Below are 23,459 nucleotides of genomic sequence, written 5' to 3'. Positions count from 1 at the left end.
CCAAATGAAAATTAGAGTTTAAGGCCATGCAGGGAAAGAGTAACCTGAAAAATCCTAAGTAATTTGGACAGAGTCCCCAAATGAATACATTATATGATTTAAAAAAGAGACACAAATAGAACTACCCTCAAGGACTGGAGAGAGTATAACTTTGCATTATCTTATTTCCTAACATTAGATTTATGTGATCCAAATGGCTAGTGTCTTTAGCCATCTGTCAGAAGCAAATATAAATTTTCTCTGGAGGAAGATAGCATTATACTTAGTCTCTAGGTATTTTTTCCCCTATATTTAAAAAATACAATGTCCATCACTTAAACAAAATTCATCAGGCATATGAGGATAAGATATGTGACCAAAATCCAAGAAAACATAAAATTCACCAGGATCTTGAGATAAAGGATTGTCCCACAGAATGCTTTAAAATAACTATGCTGAATATGCTAATAGAAATGAAAGGAACAGCCTTGCTAGAGAATGGGAAATTATAAAAAATAAAAATTCTAGGATTGAAAAACATAATAATTAAGAACTCAAGGGATTTAACAGTTGTCATACAGGTAAAGAAGGAATTGGAAGATAGGTAATAAGAAAGTATTGGGAATGAAGCATGGAGAGAAACAAAATGGTTTTATACACACAAACATACAGTAAAGAGCATAAGAGACATGGGATATATAGTATTTTAAAAGTCTGCCAGATATGTTATTAGATGTAATATGATTTTGAATATGAGAGAGCAAGAAGAAGAAGAAGAGGAAGAAGAAGAAGAAAAAAAAGAAAGAAGAAGAAGAAAGGGGGGGAGAAGAAAAAGAGGGAGAAGAAGAGGAGGAGGAGGAAGAGGAGGGAGGAGGAGGGGAAAGACGGAAGAAAAGGGAGAGCAGAGGAGGAGTGGGGAAGAAGGAGAGGAGGAGAGAAGGGAAGGAAAGGGAAGGAGACAAGACAGAAGCAATATTTGAAGAGATAATGACTGAGAATTTTTTCAGAAGGATGAAAGATATCAAGCTACACATTCAAAAATTCTACGAACCTGAAACATGTTAAACAAATGTTTGGCACTTGCAAGATAAAAAATGAGGGTACAGATGATTTATTGCATGAGTTATCTGTGGGCTCTATAAATGATACTACTAGTCTTTAAATAAGGATAACTCAGAAAGGGGACTGGGCAACACAACAATAAAAGTAATAAACTTCTGTAACAAACTTACTGTATTAGCTCATCTAAGTCAACCATAGTGAAAGTACTATAAAATTATTTCTTTTAATTTACAGATGAGAAATTAGGATAGAGAAAGTTTTGCTCAAGGTCACACAGTAAGTAATAGGTGCTACTGAAAGTGCAACTCATGTTTGTTTGCTATAAGAGTCCAGACTCTTAACCATTCAGTTCCATAATATCTCAATCATGTTGACATATTGATTTCTTTTTAGTCCAAAAATTATAATTGTCAAGGTCTATCACTTCACAAACACTATTGCATATTCACATAAACACTGTAGTTCATTTCTTATTTATTCATCCACATATTCATTAACTCAACAGATATTTATTTGGTCCCTTCAATGAACTATATACATTTTCATAGGCATTAGAGTTACATTAGGGTCAACAACTTTGAAGAGTCTGAGATTTTTCCTTGCAATTAACCAGTTGATGTGCCATAGTTTCATGATGCTAACAGAAGAAAGATACTTCTGGGTCAGAGGAAAAGAAATTTATTACACAGCAAACAATATGACCTGCATGTTGGCCCCAGTTTCACATCCTCTTAAGCCATACAGAGTGACAGTGAATGACTTTGAGGGATACTGTGCACACAGTGGGTTTGCATCACTGCTGAGAGACCCCAGGCTTAAGAAACCCCAATCTTTCCTAATGGATTGCAAGCAAACATGCCCAATTTTTGGCCCTAGAGGGAAATATTGTATTTATTCTACACGAAAGAAAAGAAACCTGCCCTCTGTTCTGAAAGGAGGGACTATCTATGATTTCTTTCAAGAGTCTGTTACACAAACATTCTTGAAAAGATTGTACAGAACAAAAGGCTATATGTAGGTGTTTCTGCTTATAAGGTGTACAGAAATGAAATTGACCCAGAAAGAACTGTCTCACAATAAAAAATGAACAGATGGAAAAAAATTTCTCCTTTGTGACACTTAATGTTTTAAGGAAAAAAAAAACAGTAAATATGTATGACAAAATGCTTTTCAAAAATGTTTCAGTTGATTAAAGATGATTAATGATATGGATAAAAATAGAGTGGGTAAAGGAGATTGGGAGTATTGGGGAGTGCAATTTAAATTTGGCTTGGCCAGGGTAGGCCAAGAAGAAAAGGTAACATGAAAAGAATTAAAAGGAAAATTTCCCTGAATATTGCATTTTTCACTTGTTTTTATTCTAATTTAGTTGCTCTTGGGAGAAATGAACACACTTGAAATAAAACATCTTCCTAATTTTATCTATTGTAGATTAAGGCCTCACATGAGAATGGTAAGAAAAATGTAGAGGAGAAAGCCTCTCCTAACCACCATGTTTCATATACGGTGTTTATTAGGGACAGGAGCCTATATATACATGGGGTTTGATTAATGGGTACATTCAAGTCTCCAAAATGTTGCTCTGGAAAAGCAATTTTAAATCCCCAAAGTGCTTTGGCCCTATTATAATCCCTTTGGTACCCATTTTATTGTAAATGAGAAACCTATTTTTCTCAAGAGAAGCAAACAAACAAGACCTCATCTTAAATCCTCAGAGGTTCAAGTTGACTTTGCAAGTCAATGCTGGTGAGATAAAAGTGCTTCCAATTTTGGTAGTGTACATTTTCCTTGCTTGTGATATGTTTTCTGGTCATTACCCATGGTGCTCTCCCAACTCACAGTTAATTCATCCAAACTGGCTTGTGTCCTCCGGGACTAAACTGGGAAGTTTGGGTCTACTTCTGGCTTCAAGAAATGGTATTTTGTGTATTTTGAGGGAACAGGAAAATGATGGTTTGGATATTCTAAAATCCTGCAACCCTTGAGGGCAATATACTTCACATAAGGCATGATAATAAAAAATACAACAGAAGATTTTTTACACTGATCTATCAAAGCAAGCTCAGAAACATAATATCATTTTAGAAAATTTCTACTGCCATGTAACTGGATATTATATATGTAGCATATATAAATATCTGAATTAGGTTTAAAGACTTAGTGGAAATTAATGTACTGCATATAATTTATTAAAATAATTTTTCTGCTGACTAAGTACCTAGAAGATTACTTGCTTGACAGAGACTGTAAGAAATACAGCTCTGGGTATAGAAATGCTCCTTTTTTATCACTTATTTTTCAAAATAAAGTCATATTTATGGCCATAAGTTTACAAACTCTATAGATTTTGCAGCAGCTAACCCCTAAAATGATTGTCTAATGGTAAAGTACTTCTGAAGTGTAAATTTGGATTTCAATGCTGTCAAAAGTTGCAGCAATACTTTCTTACATATATAGACAAATAGATTTGCATTCTTTTTCTAAGAATACAAATCACTCACCACATATCACACAGAAACGTGGAAACATAATTTCTGTCTTCAAATCATGAACAGAGGCACATAATTGTGGGTTGCTTAAACAAAGGTATGTAAAATAAGTTTGCATTCCAGCTAATTTAACTATTTTACTCTTTCTGAAGTTGATTCTCATCAATGTAATATAGTATTCTACTACAGTAGAATGTGAGCGTTTATGGGCAAGTCTGGGAAAATCAAATTAACCTACTATATAAAGAATATGGTTTTCAAATTTTTGAATGATTTATTTCTGCAATATGTCATATTTTAACAAACTCTGTAATCCACTGAAATACAGTCAGCATTCATACATTTAAGAAATTGGAGGAGGATATGACATTGGTGAAGATATAACACATTTGAGATGTTAGAAGACAATTCTATTTCAAGAATTATAATTTTTTTTTAAATTGCATGAGTACTGAAGAGGGCACTGAAATGTTTCTGGTATAATAAGCTGAGTAAAGTATAAGCAAACAGAACTCATCTAGGCATTGCACAATATCCATCCCAAGAATGCAATATCTGGAAGGAGAACTCATAAGGTAAGCCTCATAACCATCTTTGCTTTCTATCTGTAGAATATTTTCCAAGGGCTGCAACAAGCTGGAAGAAAATGGACGTTACTAATTTTTACCCATTGAATTTGCTGAAACTACCAAGGTAGTCATATGTTTCTTTTTTTATACCATTATTATAATGAATTACATTGATTTTTGAATGCTAAATATCCTTATGTTTCAGAAATAAACCTAACATGGCTATGAGGTATCTTCCTTTTGAATATACTTCCTAAATTTGATTTACTAGTACTTTGAAAGAATTCACATCTCTTTCATGAGTGAGATCATATTTTTCTTTCTTGTAATTTCTTTTATGTTTTTGTCTCTTGACATAAATTTTGAAGTGTTCTCTCTTTTTCTACTTTCTAGATTATTTTCTGTAAGACTGATGTTATATTTCTCCTTAAAAAATTGAGTACATATACTGGTGAATCTTCTTGGGCCTGAAGATGTCATTTGTGGTAAGTATTTAATTACAGATTCAATTGCTATAATGGATATTTAGATTTTATAATTCTTCTTGTATCATGTTTGATAGGTTGAGTATTTCTAGACATTCGTCTGTTTCATCCAACTTAAACTGTCTGTAAAAATATAAAAGTACCCTATATATATTTATAGGTTCGTGCATTAGTAGATATAATAAATTAAATTTTCATTTATAAATTGTTAATTATAGGGTAAAGTGTGAGAAAGCTTGAATGTTTTCAGTTTTGTAATGTTATACATGAGGTTCAAGTAAATATTTAAAACAATACATGTTTCTTTGCAGAGATTACTTGTGTTGAGTCTTGAATTTCAAAAGTAGATTTGTATTCATAGAAAATGCTCTTCATAGCAACAATTTTAAATTATACTCTGGAAAACATTCTTATCTCAGTCAGAGAACAAATTATACTAGCTGTTGAGAGGACGATAGAGCATTTCAATAAACTTAATCTATAGAATTAGATAAATTATTTAAGGTTAGTTCCTAATTAGGCTTAAAAATATCAATAATTAATAATTCCCTAAACTCATAGCAAAACTGCTTTATTCTTTTCAAAGAGCTTTCTTTCTATTTCCATATTAGATGCTCACATCAACCCTCTGAGGTAACTTGGGAAAATGTTACCCTCATTTATTGGGTGAGAAAATGGAATCTTGGGGATGTGCAAAGACAGTTTATTTATTATAAGAATACTATCGGAAGAAAGATGCTCTGAATCCCTGGGCAGCTTCATCATCAGAGGATTAAAATGGAATTAATGTAAAATCCTAACACTTCACTGTTTGCACCCTTCTTTTTCTGGGTCCTTACAACCTATAATAGTTTATAAACTCAAGCTAACATATGTACTATAATTAAATGTAAACCAGAGAAATAAAAATAAAACAAAGCAACAACAAAAATACAAGTATCATGACAGAGTTGCCATTAGGAGAGAATTTGTGAATTGTTCAGGGAGAAAAAAAGGAGTGCTCTGTATTGAAACAATAAACATCTCTCTGATCAACAGTTCAGTTAAAAAAGAAGGAAGGAAGGAATGGAGAGAGGGGAGAGGGAGGGAGGGAGGAAGAAAGGGAGGGAAGGAGGATGAAAAGCAAGCAAGCAAGCAAGCAAGTGGAGACTCCCAGAAAGGAAAAGAAAATTATGGCACTTTCCCAAGGAAAAAAATTAATATCTATTACTCACTTTGAAATACATATATAAAATATATATGCATATATAATATGCACATAGATATATATACATATTATATATGTGAAATCTCTTATTCTATTTCTTTGAAGAACCTTGACTATTACAGCCAATATGTTTTTTTTTTTTTGTAATTTTTCTTTTCCTTTTATAAATTAAAGAAAAGGAGAAATCTGTCTAGCCTTTCTGCTTTCCCACAGATCGATTGTGGCTTGTTGGCAGCGCTCAGTTTCCACTTACGTGTGTCAGATCAAGTACAGTTTTTGATCATATAAACCTGAAGTTTACATGGTACCTATGATAATTGTTATAGAAAGACAGGTTGACATTCAGAATATGACTGGACAGCTCATGTAGAGAGACAAAAATGGGCTGACCACGAGGGGTGCAAGTGTTGTTCCTGTGACAGTTATAGCTCACGTTAGTGAATTAATCACGTGCCGTTCTGAATTTGTAAGTGTCTTCAGAGCTTGAGTACCATGTAAACACCTCTGAGATATTAATACTCCCTTGGTGTGCTAATAAAATCAGGGTGCTGAGCCAGCAAAACAAAGGGACAGATATGCAGCTTAATAAATTAATTAAGAAAATGAATGTAATCCCCAGAGGCCTCTTGGTAGTATTCTTGTGTACATGCACCAAACACATTATGCAGAGAAATCAACTTTTGTTTTTGTCTAAAACTGAAAGGGAAGCATTTTTTTTTTCCTTTCAAATATCTACCAAAGGATGTAGAATGCAAAGGAAGAGAGAAAGAAAAAGAAAGCTGGTAATTCAATAATATGGATAATATAATTTTTAATTTGTTTAATTAAAAGAAGTTAAAATTAAAACATCTCTGAAGCCTGATCTTTCATGCAGCCTACAGTACAGTAATTAGCACTAGAATATAAGATCCTCAAGGGTTGTGATGGTCAATAATTCAACTTTGTATCCCTGGAGCCAAGCACAGTGTCTGCCACATGGTAAATCCTTAATAAAAATTGTTAAAGGGAAGAATATTTAATGTAATTAACTATTAATGAAGCACTCATAGTAACTAACTATATAATAAATTGTTACTTAAGATAATGAAGATGTTTGATAAATGAATTGCTTAATTGATAAACTGATAAACTGATAACTTTATCAACCTTAAATTCAGTTTTAAATGAACAACATTTTTACTTACGACATATCTTAGACACAGTACAGTGAAGAGACAGAGACATTAGATATGTTAGAAATACTCTTGCTCTTTGATGGTCTCTTTCTATTATTACTTTTTAATGATTTTTGTGGCTTATGGGGAGTGACACTTTTTCCTCCTCTGAATTTGCAATCAAATTGAGAATATAACAGGCATCTATTAGGAATAAAAAAATCATGTCTGGTGTTAAAACTGGATTCATGAAGATGATGATCTGAGTTTATTTTCTTCTTTCCCTTCTCTCACCAGAAACCAGACCTATATGGTAGGGAATTGGATCCAAGACTGTGATTGTCCCCCAGGATTATTATTTTCTTTTCTAATAATAAAATATCTGGGATTTAGCTGGGAAATGGTCATCAAGAATACAATATATCTGCAAATAATATTTTATAGTTTATTTTCTAAACAGATGCCACTAGGGAACAATGTGCTAACCAATGGCTACAAGTGTTCTCTAACAGAATCAAGAAATTGTTTATTACCATTTCTCTTCTTTGACCTATTTGGAATATCTTTGGAATGCAGACATGATAGTGGGAACTCTAAGTCCCATTTTGGCCTATGAGAATGAGAGCTACATCTTGGGGTTACAGAGAAATGAGCTGCAAGGAGACCAAGGCTCTGAGTATATAATGATGCATTATTACCATACAAGAGCCAGAGTGCTTATATTCTGAATTTTACCTGTGAAATAAATAAATCTTCTTCTAAAATCACTGTTACATTATTACATTTGAAAGTCAGAATGGAACATAATCTGACACAGCAGAACAAAACAGACATACAGGCAACAGCAATGGAAATTGCTGTCTTATTGCTTTTTGTCCATTAAAACTCGATAGCAAAGTCAGTGATATATGAAACCATGGAAAAGCCTTTAGAAGTCACAACTCAGTTATGGCCCAAGTATGCTTACCATATGGAAACAGAAGCAGAGTAGAGCACAAATAGTTTATAATCATCATGAAGAAAAACAAGAGAGCCACACATGCATTGTTCCTTTTCTTTCTATTGTTTTCAATTACATACACCATGTTTTTAAAAATATAAGGCATTAGTGAGAGATAGAGAGGAAAATGAGTAGTATTATTTTGCATAAGTATGAAGTCTTATTGTAGAAACCTAAGAATAAAGCCAGAGTGATCCCTCAACATTTATAGAATTGGAAGGAATAAAAGTGGTGATATTTACCAGTCAATAAATAATTTTGTTTTTGCTTATTGTTTGGTTTCCTAGTTTACCTTTTGAATTTCCATCCTCTGTAATGTGACCCAACTATAGATATTTCAACCAAAGTGGATACTTGACCCAAAAGATTATCTCCCAGGAATTCATAATAATATAACAAAAAGAGATGAATCAGTCTCTATGAATACCCAGACGGTAACTTCTACACTTCATGAATGCTGTGTGTGGACTTTGAAGGAGCAGTTTTCATCAGTTTCAGGGAGAGAACATTAAACATGTTCATGGCATAAGCTGATATATGGGAGAAAAAGAAGTGGCTACTGGTTTTCAGATTCTTAGTTCTGGTTCCTTCCTTCCTAAGGACAAGCTCATCCCTGCCTTTGAGTTTTAAGGATACCCAATAGGCACATGGAAAATTCTATTTGTGCTCAACTTGTTCCTTTAGCTCCTAAAATTAACTCCTAAAAAATGAAGACTATTTTTGCTTTAGCTGATGCAACAAATATGTTTACGCCAACCCATAACTGATATATGTTTTTTATTTAAGTCATATTATTCCAGTTAATTTTGAGAATCTATAGTAGCAATACAAAGTGAAGATTATTTATTTCTGATTTAAAACCCTGAATTGCACAAATTAATGTGGTGGTATATCAGTTACAACGTGTTTGAGTGCTAGTAAGTAATCCTAACATAACCGCTTAAACTTTATTATCTCACAGAATAAAAGCCTAGATCATAGTAACTCAAGGATCCCATTAGTGGCCAAAGCTCTTTCACTGTTTTAGTTCTGTCATTTGAATGTAGGTCTTTGTTGCCTCTAGATATCAAGAGAGCCAATCTACTTCCAGCTTTGTGTCTACACCCAGGTAGAAAGATGGAAGTAAGAAGGAAAGATAGGACACAGCCTTTTCCTTTGCCTATACCAGGAAATCCAAGACTCTCCCAGAAATTCTTAGAGGAATTTTGTTTACTATCATTGGGAAAAACTATGATATATGTCCACACCTAGATACAAGACAGCTTTGGGAAGTAAATACTTTTATCTAGGTATATTAGTGCCCCCACATAATGGGATTCTGGTAAATAAGGAAGATGGGAAGAAGGAATATTGGGATCTTATAGTAGGTAACTCTGAGAATGTATCAATACCTAGTAATACAGCCAAGGATGTTTCGATAGAAAAACTGAATGAAATAAAAAAGGAGTCTGAATTCAAATCAACTGAGTTGTTAATAAAAATAAAAATATATGTGTATATGTAGTAATTTTATGAATTTCTTGGTCTAGTTGAGAGGAGAGATGTATTCCCAAGCAATTTAAATAAAAATTATATTACCAATAAATTTATAATTAAATTTTAATTAAAATTAATTATTATTTAAAATAAAATGTACGAATGATAAACTCTCAATGAATGTAAAGTATTGGCATTTTCAGTCAGATTTGTTGGGTTTTTCCAGCACAGTATCTGGCGATATAGCTGAAGCTCAATAAATGTAAATTAATTATTGATATTTAAAAATATCTCCTCTATATTTTCTGTATTTACTATGTATTTTCCCAAACTTGTGAATTTTAACAAGCATAAAATAATTAACAATATTAAAAAATAGTAGCAGAAATGACATGCTAAGAAAACCCAGGAGAAAGAGTTATAATACCTCCTTTGTGGGTTCTGGGAAGGATTCTCAGATGATACGAGACAGAATACATGGGGAGGAAATGATTAGGACATTCCATTCCTGGCACTGCGTGTGAAAAGGAAGTGTGGGGCATGGTTAGTACAGTTCTTCAAAAGTATATGTGCAGCCATCACAACAGGGGCAGGAGCAGAGTGTTCTGAATGATTTTTGACTAAGTTTTGTTTTATGGCAATAAAGAAAATAACCCCGACTTATAATTAATGACTAATTATTTTCCCCTTTAAAAAGATGGAATCAATATTCTCTGCTTATCAAATAAGATCTTCTGACATCCGAGGGGGCAGTTAAAGTTTCACGTATATTGATACATGCAAAGTATTTAAGCCTTACAAAAGTTCCCATAGGAAGTATCCTTATACAATGCTATTCTTTGTTATCATGTAATGCTGCTATTTACAAAAAAGGGAAAGGGTATCTACCTTCTCTCAAATGAGGTGATAGAATTATGATTAGATATGCTCCTAGAGGGGAGTACTACTGCCCCAGGTCCTCACGTTTTCATAGACAGAAGTAGCCTTTACTCCCCAGAAAGGGGAGTTTGATGTCTGCTCCTTTTATTTCTCCTCCCCAAGTAGAAGGAATATGTAGAAGGAATGAATTATCTGATTTTTGAAGGTGGTTCATCCTCTGAGTTGACACATTTTCTCTTCTTCTGTGTTTTAAACCTACCATAGAATGCTATTTCTTTAAAGGAACAGTGCCTAGGTTGGAGTGGATTAGTTCATTTCAATGAAAATATGAAGAATGTCAACTCTAATTTTAGGTTTAAGTGACACTCTACAATTCAGCTTCATTGGGAATATTTTTTTTTATTTCAGCATATTATGGGGGTATGAAAGTTTAGGTTACATATATTGCCCTTGCCCCCCCACGCCCCTGAGTCAGGGCTTCAAGCGTGTCCATCCCCTAGACAGTGAGCATCGCACTCATTATGTATATATACACCCATCCTCTCCCCACCCCACATCTGCCCGACACCCGATTAGTGTTATTCCTAGATGTGCTCTTAGGTGATGATCAGTGAAACCAATTTGATGGTGAGTACATGTGGTGCTTATTTTTCCATTCTTGGGATACTTCACTTAGTAGAATGGGTTCCAGCTCTATCCAGGAAAACATCAGAGATTCTATATCCCCATTGTTTCTAATAGCTGAGTAGTACTCCATAGTATACATGTACCACTTTTTATTAATCCACTTACGTATTGATGGGAACTTGGGTTGTTTCCACATCTTTGCAATTGTGAATTGTGCTGCTATAAACATTCGGGTGCAGATGTCTTTCTTATATAATGACTTTTGTTCTTTGGGGGAGATGCCAAATAATGGGATTGCTGGATTAAATGGTAGGTCTACTTGTATCTGTTTAAGGTATCTCCATATTGCTTTCCACAGAGGTTGTACTAGTTTGCAGTCCCACCAGCAGTGTATGAGTGTTCTTGTCTCTCCACATCCATGCCTACATTTATTGTTATGGGACTTTTTGATAAAGACCATTCTCATGGGAGTTAAGTGATATCTCATTGTGGTTTTGATTTGCATTTCCCTGATGATTAGAGATGTTGAGCATCTTTTCATATGTTTGTTGGCCATTCTTCTGTCTTCTTTTGAAAAATTTCTATTCATGTCCTTTGCCCACTTTTTGATAGGGTTGTTTGATTCTTTCTTGCTGATTTTCCTGAGTTCTACATAGATTCTAGTTATCAGTCCTTTATCGGATGTGTAGCTTGAGAAAATTTTTTCTCATTCTGTAGGTTGTCTGTTTGCTCTTGTGACAGTTTCTCTGGCTGTGCAGAAGCTTTTTAATTTAATCAGGTCCCATTTATTTATTTATTTTTGTTGTTTCTGTGATTGCCTTTGGGGTCTTCATAAATTCTTTGCCTAGGCTGATTAATTTAGAATAATTGCCATCTTAAAAATAGATATGTTCCTTAAACAATGGATATCTCTCCATTTACTTAGTTCTTTGTCTCAGCAAGATTCTGTTATTTTTAGCATGCACATGTATTTTGTTAGATTTACCAAATATTTCATCAATTCAATATCCTATTATTCACTGCAAACATATAGAAATGCAATTGATTTTTATATATTAATCTCGAATCCTGTAACCTTGCTAAATGCTCTTATTAATTATAGTAGCTTTTTGTAAGTTCTTTGGGATTTTATCTAAACAATCATGTAATAGTTTAGAAATTATTGCAACTAAATTAGTATTACAGGTAAATAAATAGAATTTTTTCCCTTTTCTATTACTTTTCAATTTTTTTCTAAACTTATTGTGCTAACTCAGATCCTGATACACTATTGAATAAAAGCAGTAAGAATAGGAAGTATTGATTGAGTGTTTCTGTCCCCCCCAAAAAAAAATTTATATGTTGAAGCTTAATCTCCAATGTGATGATATTTGAAAGTGGGACCTTTTGGATTTTATTAGATCATGAGGGTGGAAAAATGAGGTACAGGAGTTCATTTGAAAAAAATTATTGTAGTCTCCAAGAGGGACTGAAAACTGAAAATCAATATTACTCTTCAATGTCAAGATCAAAGTAAAGTTTTCTAGTCACAAAGGCCTTTCTCTCAGCCATAGTCACAATTTTACAAGGGCAACAGTCTAATATTAAAGGGGGAAATAAAAATAATTTAGATCCCCATCTCAAATTTAAAAATGCATGCGTTAAAGTAAAACAGCATAATCCTGGACAAGTTTACATCATCAATCTGTCAGTAACATGAATAAATCCCATTTTGTAATCATTAATAGAAATATGAAACTGAAGAAATACACATCTCTTATTACTTATTCAGTATATTAATCCAAGGTCAAGACCCATAAAAGCCACAAACCTAAGTAAAGTGGACAACAAATGATGAATATCAGTATTAGTTGTTGGAACAAAGCTCCAAGCAGATCCCTGGGTAACATTACATGTTCTAATATTACTTACAGAATATATCATTAAAACACAACATCAAGCTCATTTTTTAAGTAGAACAAGGAAGATTTTATTTTACTCTTTTCAGTTTGTTTCAAAGCTGATTTATTTCATTACATCCAGTTCCTTATGCACAAAACTATTTTTGAAGAGTTAATGCTCATAAGTTATTCTTCAATGTCTTTTGATAAACCATTATAGTACATAATAATACTCATAGCTGAGAAGTTTACATATCTATTTTATGTAAACTACATATTCCACAGTTTTAGCCTGAATTCTTATCTTCTGATCTTTCAGATAATAGAACACACCTTTTTATTGAGATCTACATAAAGACCCTTAATATTAAGAAAAAAATATGATACAATGGTTTTCTAGCTTCTTCCAATACATAACATTAAGTTCATTTTTTAGACCTTAGAGGAGGAAAAGGCCTAAGGCTCATTGGAAAGCAGTACATGGGAAGACAGTGGGTGATCTCAATATCTTTGGTCTTTGACTTTTAGCATCTTTACAATTCTCATTATTATAGTTGGATATTATTTTCAGGCCAGTCACTTTTATCTGTCTGATGACAATGATTATTGAGCTTTGAGGGCATTTCTTACAGGGCCTATGCTACTGTCAACTTCCTCCCACCTCTGTCACTAAAGTGTAAAACTTTGGGGGCAATGTAATATGTGAAAAGAATAACACATACCATCATACATTATATCAGTCAAGGGTAACACTTTGAGGAAACACATTCATTTAAACACACATACATATATAAACACAATCTTTTTGAGGGTATTCTCTCTATATATCCTCTTTACTGCTTTGGCTTAGGACATCCCTTTGTGCACTTAACAGCTTTCACTATCAATGCTTAAAATATGAAATAAATACTTTTTACTCCAATTAACTTTTTTAACTGCTATAACTTTTTCATGTAGGCATTTAAGGGTATGACTTTTCTCTTTAGGACTAATTTGGTGAATCCCATAGATTTTGGTAGCTTGTGTCCCCTTTGTTGTTCAGTTTGGGAATCTTTTGATTTCCATCTTAATTTCATTATTGACCCAATATTCATTCTGTAGCAGGTTTTTTAATTTCCATGACTTTGTGTAGAATTGAATGTTTCTCTTGGGGTTGATTTCTAGTTTTATTCCACTATGGTCTGAGAAGATACATGGTAGCATTTCTATATTTTTTAATTTGTTGAGAATGTTTTGTTTTTTAAGATATGATCAATCTTAGAGAATGTTCCTTGTGCTGATGACAAGAATTCTTGGGGTAAAATGTTCTGGAAGTGTCTGTTAAGCCCATTTGTTCTAGAGTCCCATTTAAGTCCAATGGTTATTTATTTTCTGCTTGGATAATCTGTCCAGCTTTGTCAGTGGGGTGTTGAACTCCATGGTTATTATGAAGCTGCTGTTTATCTCTTTGCTTAGATCTAGTAGGGTTTGCTTTCTGAACCTGGGAGCACCTATGTTGGGTCCATACATATGTAGGATTGTTATGTCTTCTTGTTGAATTTCTCCCTTTATCATTATGTAACGACCATCTTTGTTTTCTTTACTCTTATTGATTTAAGGTCAATTTTATCTGATATGAGAATGGCTACACCTGCTTTCTTTTGATTTTGATTTGCATGGAAGATTTTTTCTATCTCTTCCCCTTGAGTCTGTATGAGTTCTTGTGGGTTATATGTGTTTCCTGGAGACAGAAGATACTTGGTTTGTATTTTTTCATCCATTCAACCAGCTATGTCTCTTGAGTGGGGCATTCAGACATTTCATGTTGATTGATAGAATTGATATATGGGATGCTGTTTTGTTCATCCTGTTGGGTAGTACCTTTTTGCTCTGTTTTAACTCTTGAGCTATTGTTTTATATGAGTCCTGAGCTTTATGAGTGGTTTTACTCTGTTGGGTGTGTACTGTGCTGATCCATGTATAATGCAGTTCTGAGTATTTCCTGCAGGGCAGGTCTGGTCTCGACAAAATCCCTCAGTATTTTCATGTCTGGAAAAGTCTTTATTTCTCTTTCATGTATGAAACTTAGTTTTGCAGGATATAAAATTCTAGGCTGGCTGTTGTTCTGTTTAAGAAAAGTGCAAATGGGGTCCCAATCCCTTTGGGCTTGTAAGGTCTTGGTTGAGAAGTCTGATGGATTTTCCTTTGTAAGTTACTTGATGTTTTCACCTCACAGCTCTCAGGAGTTCCTACTTCACATTAACTTTGGCCAGTCTGATAACTATGTTTCTTGGTGATTGCTTCTTTGCAATGAATCTCTCAGAAAATTCATAGCCTTAAATATCTACATCAAAAGATAGAAAGATCACATATTAACAATCAAGTGATATGTCTCAAGGAAATAGAAAAGGAGGAGCAAACCAAACCCAAATCCAGAAGAAGAAAATAAATAAGATCAGAGCAGAATTAAACATAATGGAAAATGATAAAAACAGTACAAAAGATCAATGGCACAAAAAGTTGATTCTTTAAAAGATAAGCAAAATTGATAGATCTCTTGTTAGATTAACCAGAAACAGAAGAGAAAGGACCCAAATAAGCTCAATCAGAAATGAAAAATATTACAACTGATACCACAAAAATACAAAATGTCATCTGTGAATGCTATGAAAATCTCAATGCACATAATATCCAAAATGTACAGGAAATGAACAAATTCCTGGAAATACACAACCTTCAAATGCTCAATCAGTAAGAAATAGAACTCCTGAACAGGCTACTAATGAGCAACAAGCTTGAAGCCCCAGAAAACATGGATTCACAGCCAAATTTTACCAGACCTATAGAGAAGAGCTAGTACCCATACTGCAGAAATTATTCCATAACATCAAGGAGGAGGGAATCCTCCCCAACTCATTGAATGAAGCCAGTATCACCTTGATACCAAAGCCAGGAAAGGACACAACAGAAAAAGAAACAACAGACAAATATCCCTTATGACTATAGATGTAAAAATTCTCAATAAAAGACTAGCAAACCAAGTTCTACAGCACATTGAAAAAATAATTCACCATGACCAAGTAAGCTTCATCTTAGGGATGCAGAGATGGTTCAACATACATAAATCAATAAATATGATTCACTACATAAATAGAAGCAAAACCAGAGACCAGACAATCATCTCAATAGATGCAAAAAATAATTCAACAAAATTGAGCACCACTTTATTGTAAAAACTCTCAAGAAATTAGACATTGAAGGAACATATCCCAAGATTATAAAAACCATGTATGACAAACCTACAGTCAACATACTGAATTGGAAAAAGCTGAAATCATTCCCACTAAGAACTGGAAAAAGACAACGGTGCCTACTGCCACCACTTCTATTCAACATAGTGATGGAAGTCCTACCTAAAGCAATCAGGCAAGATTAAGAAATGAAGCGTATCTAAATAAGGAAAGAGGAGGTCAAACTATTGCATTTTGCTGACAATGTGATCTTATATCTGGAAAACCACAAAGATTCTACCATGAAACTCCTGGAATTGATAAATAAATTCAGCAAAGTCTCAGATTCCAAAATCAATGTAAACAAATCAGTAGCATTCCTCTACACCAATAACAGTCAAGCTGAGAGTCAAAGCAAAGAGTCAATACCATTCACAATAGCCACAAAGAAAATAAAATATGTAGAAACATACTTAACCAAGGAGGTGAAAGATCTCCACAAAGAGAACTATGAAACTCTGAGAAAAGAAACCACAAACACAAACAAATGGAAAAACATATTATGCTTGTGGATTGGTATAATCAACATTGTTAAAATGTCCATAGTATCTAAAGTGACTTATAGATTCAATACAATGCCCATCATAATACCAACATCACTTCCACAGACCTAGAAAAACTAATTTCATGCTTTTTTTGGAACCAGAAAACAGCCTGAATAGCCAAACAAATTTTAAACAAAAAGAAAATGTCTCAAGGCATCACATTACCAGACTTCATACTATGCTACAAGGCTATTAGAAACAAAATAGCATGGTATTGGCACAAAAGTAGAAACACAGACCAGTGGAACAGAACAGGGAACACAGATATAAAACCATCCACATACATCCAACTGATCTTTGACAAAGAAGACAACAATATACACTAGGGAAAATAATATCTATTTACTAAATGGTGCTTGGAAAATTGCATAGCCACATGCAGATGATTGAAAGAGGATCCATATCTCTCACCACTCACAAAAATTAATTCAAGATGGATAAGAAACTTAAATGTAATGCATGAAACCATAAGAATTCTAGAAGAAAATGTTGGAAAAACTCTTCTAGATATTGGCCTGGGCAAAGAGTTTATGAAGAAGACCACAATACCAATCATGGTAACAACAAAAATAAATAAATGATACTTAATTAAATTAAAAATCTTCACAGCTAAGGAAATAAACAACAGAGCAGATAGACAACCTATTGAATGGTAGAAAATATCACAAGCTATACATCCAGTAAAGGGCTCATAATCAGAATCTACAATGAACTTAAGCAAATCAGCAAGGAAAAAACAAACAACCCCACTAAAGGTGGGCAAAAGACATGAACAGAAGCTTTTTAAAGGAAAATAAACAAATGCCAATAAACATATAAAAAATGTTCAATGTCACTAATTATCTGGAAAATGCTAATTAAAACCACAGTGAGATATCACCTAATCCCAGTTAGAATGACTTTTATTAAAAAGTCCAAAAACAATAGATGCTGGAATGGATGCAGAGAGAAAGGAATACTTGTACACTGTTGGTGGGATTGCAAATTAGTACAACCTCTGTGGAATGTAATGCGGAAATACCTCAAAGAGCTACAAGTAGAACTACCATTTGATCCAGCAATCCCATTACTGGGCATCTACCCACAGGAACAAAAGACATTCTGTAAAAAAAACATCTGCACAACAATGTTTATAACCACACAATTCACAGTTGCAAAGATGTGGAAACAACTCAAGTGCCCATCAATACATGAGTGGATTAATAAAATGTGGTATATGTATACCATGGAATTCTACTCAGCCACAAAAAACAATGGTGATATAGCACCTCTTGTATTATCCTGGATAAAGCTGGAGCCCATTTTATTAAGTGAAGTATTCCAAGAATAGAAAAACAAGCACCACATGTACTCACCATCAAATTGGTATTAACTGATCAACACAAGTGCACATACAGTAGTAATCATCGGGTGTCAGACAGGTGGGAGGTGGGATGAGGGGATGGGTATATTTACACCTAATGGGTGCGGGGCACACCATCTGGGGGATGTACACACTTGAAGCTCTGACTTGGGCCAGACAAAGGCAATATATGTAACCTTAACATTTGAAGCCCCATAATATGCTCAAATATATATGTGTATCTATATAAAGTACAATATGTTCAGGACACTGGTGAGAAAAGAGGTATAATTCCCCACTGTACTTCTTTTTTTTTCCTCCTTGGCTGTGTGATCTCAAACATAATTCTTTCATGTAGTCCTTAGACTTCAAATTTTACTTGCATTCTCCTGTGTTTAAACACTGGAATTGTCTGTATGATTTGACCTGTTTGTCCCTCCTGGCTTTGATACTGAATGGTCTCTGTATAAAAAGCCCAAATTTCAGTTCTGCTCCCATGATCAACACCCTACCTTAATCAGATTTTATTTTTCCCAACACACATCAAATGACCCTCTTAAAATCGTCTTCCTTGTGCATATGCACATCCAAACTCACACTAACAAACAAAGCCACAGTGCCTATTTAGAAATCCTAAATAATTTTCAAGTCCATGTATTGTAACTCCTTCTGACTTTCCTTTCCTCATCCTACTTATCATCCTGTGTTCTTTCATTTACCTCCCTTCTTTGGTTTTAATCTAGATTTTCTCTCTTACATAGATAGATGATAGTTAGATAAAATATAGAGATATATTTGTATAAAATATATATAATCTTAAGTAGGAATTTATATTACTGCCTTTATATTATTAATCTAAAAATATCTTAGCTCCTTGACCTTCAAGATCTCAAAGCCATAACATTATATAACTTGCCTTTATTGTTTGACTTTGTTTTTGTATGCTTAGTATTTTATAGCCACCCACAGATGATGGCAATGGGCGCACTTTTATAAAGCTAAAGATCAAATGAATAAATTACAAATCAATGTACCATTCTTTGTGTATGTGCCCAGAGCAAGGAAATGACTGCATTTTCAAAACCAGAGTGTAAATAAATAAACATTTTAAAATCTGGGTGAAGAGTGCCATTATGGCAACTACATTCTTTACTTTCTGTTACATTTTAAGAAAGTCACCTTCCATATCCAAAGAAGACAATAGGCGTGTTACACAAAAATCAGAGGTAAAATTGGCCAGTGTTTCCATTACTCTTATTATCATCACTTCTGAGAAATGGAATCTTGGTGACATTTTTTCTGGATGTTATAGCATTGACAAGTGAAGGAGGCATCTGAATTTTAATGTTTGATACTCAACATGGAGAAGGGTGTGATAATCTCTTGATGGGGCTATGACCTCGGTGTGCAACCTCTCACTTAAGTGGCTGCAACAAAGGCTCCTAAGTGGGATCTGGTAACTAAACATCTTCCCCTAAAGGACAAAGAACAGCGGCATGCCTCTCTCCCCTAAACATTAGCAACTTCATGTTTTACTGTAGGGACAAAGATTGTAATGTGATGTGGCACAACATAAATACATCCTTTTAAGAATGATGGCAAGGATAATTGCAAACAGTCAAAAAGTCTTCCCAATTTTTGTTATCACCTTATGATGGCAACCTTATGGGTCTCCTCCAGAGCTCTTCCTGCCTCTGCACAATAGTTGCAGCTTTCTTTCCATTCCCCATTCATTGTTTCTCACAAAAGTGAGGGCAGTAATGCGTATATTCTTCATCCTTCCCATTTTTACTGGAATTATATGTTCATAGGTGACATCTTTCTGAGATGGTGCTGAATAACAAGGCCAAATATAATGATAAAAATTGTATAGTATGAATCTTAATCATGTAGTTAAGAGCAAAAAAACCTGTTTAAAATATGTTTCTTTGTCTTTGCTATTTCACATAATACTGATGCTTTGAGGGAGAAATAACACTCCCTGAGGTTTTTTGCTGCATCTATCTTATAAATGATTCTCTTTGATCAAAGTCTAGTGCCAGCTTTCCTTTTCTTAGAGTCATGGAGGATGATTTCATATCACAGTATTTTGACTCTTGACAGCTCAGTGGGAGTGAGGAAAAGGAGGAGGGGGATTGACTAAAGGAGAGGAAAAGGTAGTGGAAAGGAATTCAAAGTCAGGCCAAAGATGACAGGCAACACATGGGAGCAGCTGTACAAAATGTTACTTGATCTCTTCCAGAGATTGATGTGCTGGGGTGAATGACAACTACCAATTAAAATGGTGGCTGATTATCATGTAAGAAGTGACACAATTTGTCTAAGACCTGGAGTAAAAGATGAATCACTTTTATTTGTAGAAAATTCTAATTTAAAAATATGCATTTTTAGATGAACATCTGTGGTATGTTTTTGAAAAGAGACATGTGGTAATTAAAATCTTTTTTATTTTCTGACTGAGATGTTCATATTGTATTTTTGCTGCGTGTCAATTTTTACATTTCTATAAATAAGAACAAAGCAAGTTTTATGCAACATCTAGAAGTTTATACAACTTATAATGTTTAAGACTATGTCAAAATTAGATACCTTGATCATGATTGCAAGTTCATACCTTACTATAAAAACCATTGGAATATTGACTTTGAAAGATAGTGACCTTTTTGTGGACTTGTAGGTCTTAAAGCAGATCCATAGGTCTTTTTCAGGGCAAGTGTGCTTTACTGTCCTCAAAATACTTACTGTCTGCATTTTCTAATTTTTGGGGAGCTTGAAAATTGACAGCCACAGATTTGTTCTCTTGAATGCATATCTTTCACAGTTAAGAGAAGAATTTTCCAATCATTCATGTACAGAAAATTGTTTTATTGTTCCAAAGGGAAAGATGTAGCTCTCTGAATGCAAATAGTTGTTCATGGTTTGCAGAGCTTGTCTGGATAAATTAAAGAATGCCATATATAGACAGGCAATTGTCTCAATTATAAAAACAGTAATGCAAAATAAGCAGAAATAAAGGCAAATTTTATTTAATTGCTCTTCATTTTATTGCACTTTGCAAATATTGCATTTTTCTTTCTTTCTTTCTTTTCTTTCTTTCTTTTTTTCTTTCTTTTTTTTTTTTTTTTCAAACTGAAGGTTTGTGGCAACCCTGCATTGAGCAAGTCCATCAGCATCATTTTTCTAACAGCGTGTGCTAACTTTGTGTCTCTGTCTCTCATTTTGGTAATTGTTTCAAACATTTTCATTATTATTATGTTGATCTTTGCTCAGTGATCTTGATGTTACTATTATAATTGTTACAGATGGAGCCTATATAACAGTAAATTTAATTGATAAATGGTGTGTGTGTTCTGCCTGCTCCACCGCTGGCCAATCCCCACATCTTTCTGCCTTACCATGGGCTTCCTTATTCCCTGAGACACAACAATATTGAAATTAGGCCAATTAATAACCTTATAATGGCCTCTAAGTGTTCAAGTGAAAGGAAGATTCACATGTCTCTCACTTTAAATCAAAAGTTAGGAATTATGCTTAGTGAGGAAGACCTATCAAAAGCTAAGATAGGCTTAAAGCATTTTTAGCAATAAAATATTTTTAGGTAAGGTATGTACATTGTTTTTCAGACATAATGCTATTGTACACTTAATAGACTACAGTATAGTATAAATATAACTTCTATATGCACTGAGAAACCAAAAAATTTGTGTGACTCACTTTATTATGACATTCACTTTATTGCAGTGATCTGGAACCAAACCTGCTCCATCTCCCAGATATGCCTACATATGTATTGAATGAAAACAGAACAGTTTACTTTAGTATTTTGTTTTGTCTTATATTTTTTTTTCCGAAGCCATATCTTTGGGCTTCCATGTCTATCAGCTTGTCTTGGTATTTTTACTTCCTAGAAAATTTTTTGGGGGGGTCTCTTCTGTTAATTATAGATGCATTTTAACCCACAGTGAAAGATGAGAACATTAAATGTATCAACAAATACAGAAAAGATATTGGAACAACAACTCCAGTAGGGATCTAAGACAAGTGGTATAGAAAATACTGAGATCAGAAAGGGAGTAGAAAATAAAACTAATACATGAAGGTATTTCCATTTACCTACTGTACTGTTTGACCCAAATTATCACATTTAATCCTAAATACAATGACATGATATTTTCATACCATTGTAGGAATAATTTCCATTTTAAAGAGAAAATTGTAAGCTCAGAGAAAGTATAATTTTTTGCAGGCACAATTTTGATAAGGAAAGTACAATTCAAGCTTAGATTATTTAGGTTTCAAATAGATGTGTCCCTTTTCATTATACACTTATTTTTAAGTAAAAAGTAAATGAAATAAAGTTTAATGTTTTAAAATATCTTCTTCAACATTTATGCCTGTTTAATAGCAGAAATACATGTTGTAGATTGTTGAATCTGCAATGGACAAAAATATATCAGAATTTACTTTTTTATAAATTAAATAATAACCAAGAGTTGGAACCCTTCCTTACACTATGTGTGATAATTAGCTCAGAATGAGTCAAAGATATTTGCAAGAGTTAAAGATAAAAAAACTCAGGAGAAAGCATAGAGATAAATGTTCATGATCATAATTTAATAATGCTTTCTTAGATGTGACACCAAAAGTACAAGCAACAAAGACAAACTAGCTAAATCTAGCTTCAATAAAACTAAACACTTTTGTGCTTCAAATGATGCCATAAAGAAAGTGAAAAGAAATGCGAGAAAATAGAATGCGAGAAAATATTTGCAAATCACATACTTGATAAAGAAATTGTATCTAGAATATATAAAGTACTCTTGCAATTCAATAATAAGAAGACAAACAACCTAACTAAAAATTTATCTGCATAGACATTTCTCCAAAGAAGATACAGAAGTGCAAAAAAGAATGCTTAAAATCATTAGTCATAAGAGAAATGCAAATAAAAACACCAATGAAGTACCAACTTACACCCACTGGGATGACTATAATCAAACATCAGATAATAACATGTGTCAGTGAGGACCTGGTAAGATAAGAACCCAATTACACTGTTGGTGGGAATATCAAATGCTCTGGAAGTTTCTGAAGACATTAAACGTAGAGTTATCTTTTGACCCAGTAATTCTACTCCTAAGTAGATACCCAAGAAATATTTCATAGAAATATTTGTCCATGAAAAAACTTATACACAAATATTTATAGTAGATTTATTCATAAAAGATAAAAGGTTGAAACAGCACAAATTTCTATCAGCTGATGAATGGATTAAAAATGGGAAACAAAGGCAATCACTGCAACAAGAAAAATAAATACATGGGACCTGATCAAATTAAAAAGCTTCTGCACAGCCAAGGAAACTATCATGAGAACAAACAGAGAACCTACAGAATGGGAGAAAATATTCGCATGTTACACATCTGATAAAGGGCTGATAACTAGAATCTATGTAGAACTCAGGAAAATCAGCAAGAAAATATAAAACAACCCTAT

At 33.6% G+C, this 23,459-nt stretch overlaps 1 long non-coding RNA gene across 3 annotated transcripts in view; it reads left to right on the top strand.

Moving 5' to 3' along the window:
* The window catches only part of LOC123642228, a 173,375-nt gene that overhangs the window by 98,151 nt on the left and 51,765 nt on the right, over positions 1 to 23,459 (top strand). For 2 of the 3 annotated variants that reach the window (XR_006736401.1, XR_006736399.1), the window contains exons 6-7: positions 4,142 to 4,223; positions 4,493 to 4,584. This is a non-coding gene — a long non-coding RNA (uncharacterized LOC123642228). Of the gene's footprint in view, positions 1 to 4,141; positions 4,224 to 4,492; positions 4,585 to 5,195; positions 5,311 to 23,459 lie in introns of those variants that run through there. The other variant, XR_006736402.1, reaches the window with a different exon arrangement.

The sequence above is a fragment of the Lemur catta genome, chromosome 7 (assembly GCF_020740605.2).
Source record: "Lemur catta isolate mLemCat1 chromosome 7, mLemCat1.pri, whole genome shotgun sequence".
Classification (NCBI taxonomy): domain Eukaryota; kingdom Metazoa; phylum Chordata; class Mammalia; order Primates; family Lemuridae; genus Lemur; species Lemur catta.
This window is presented reverse-complemented; position numbering and strand designations above follow the sequence as displayed.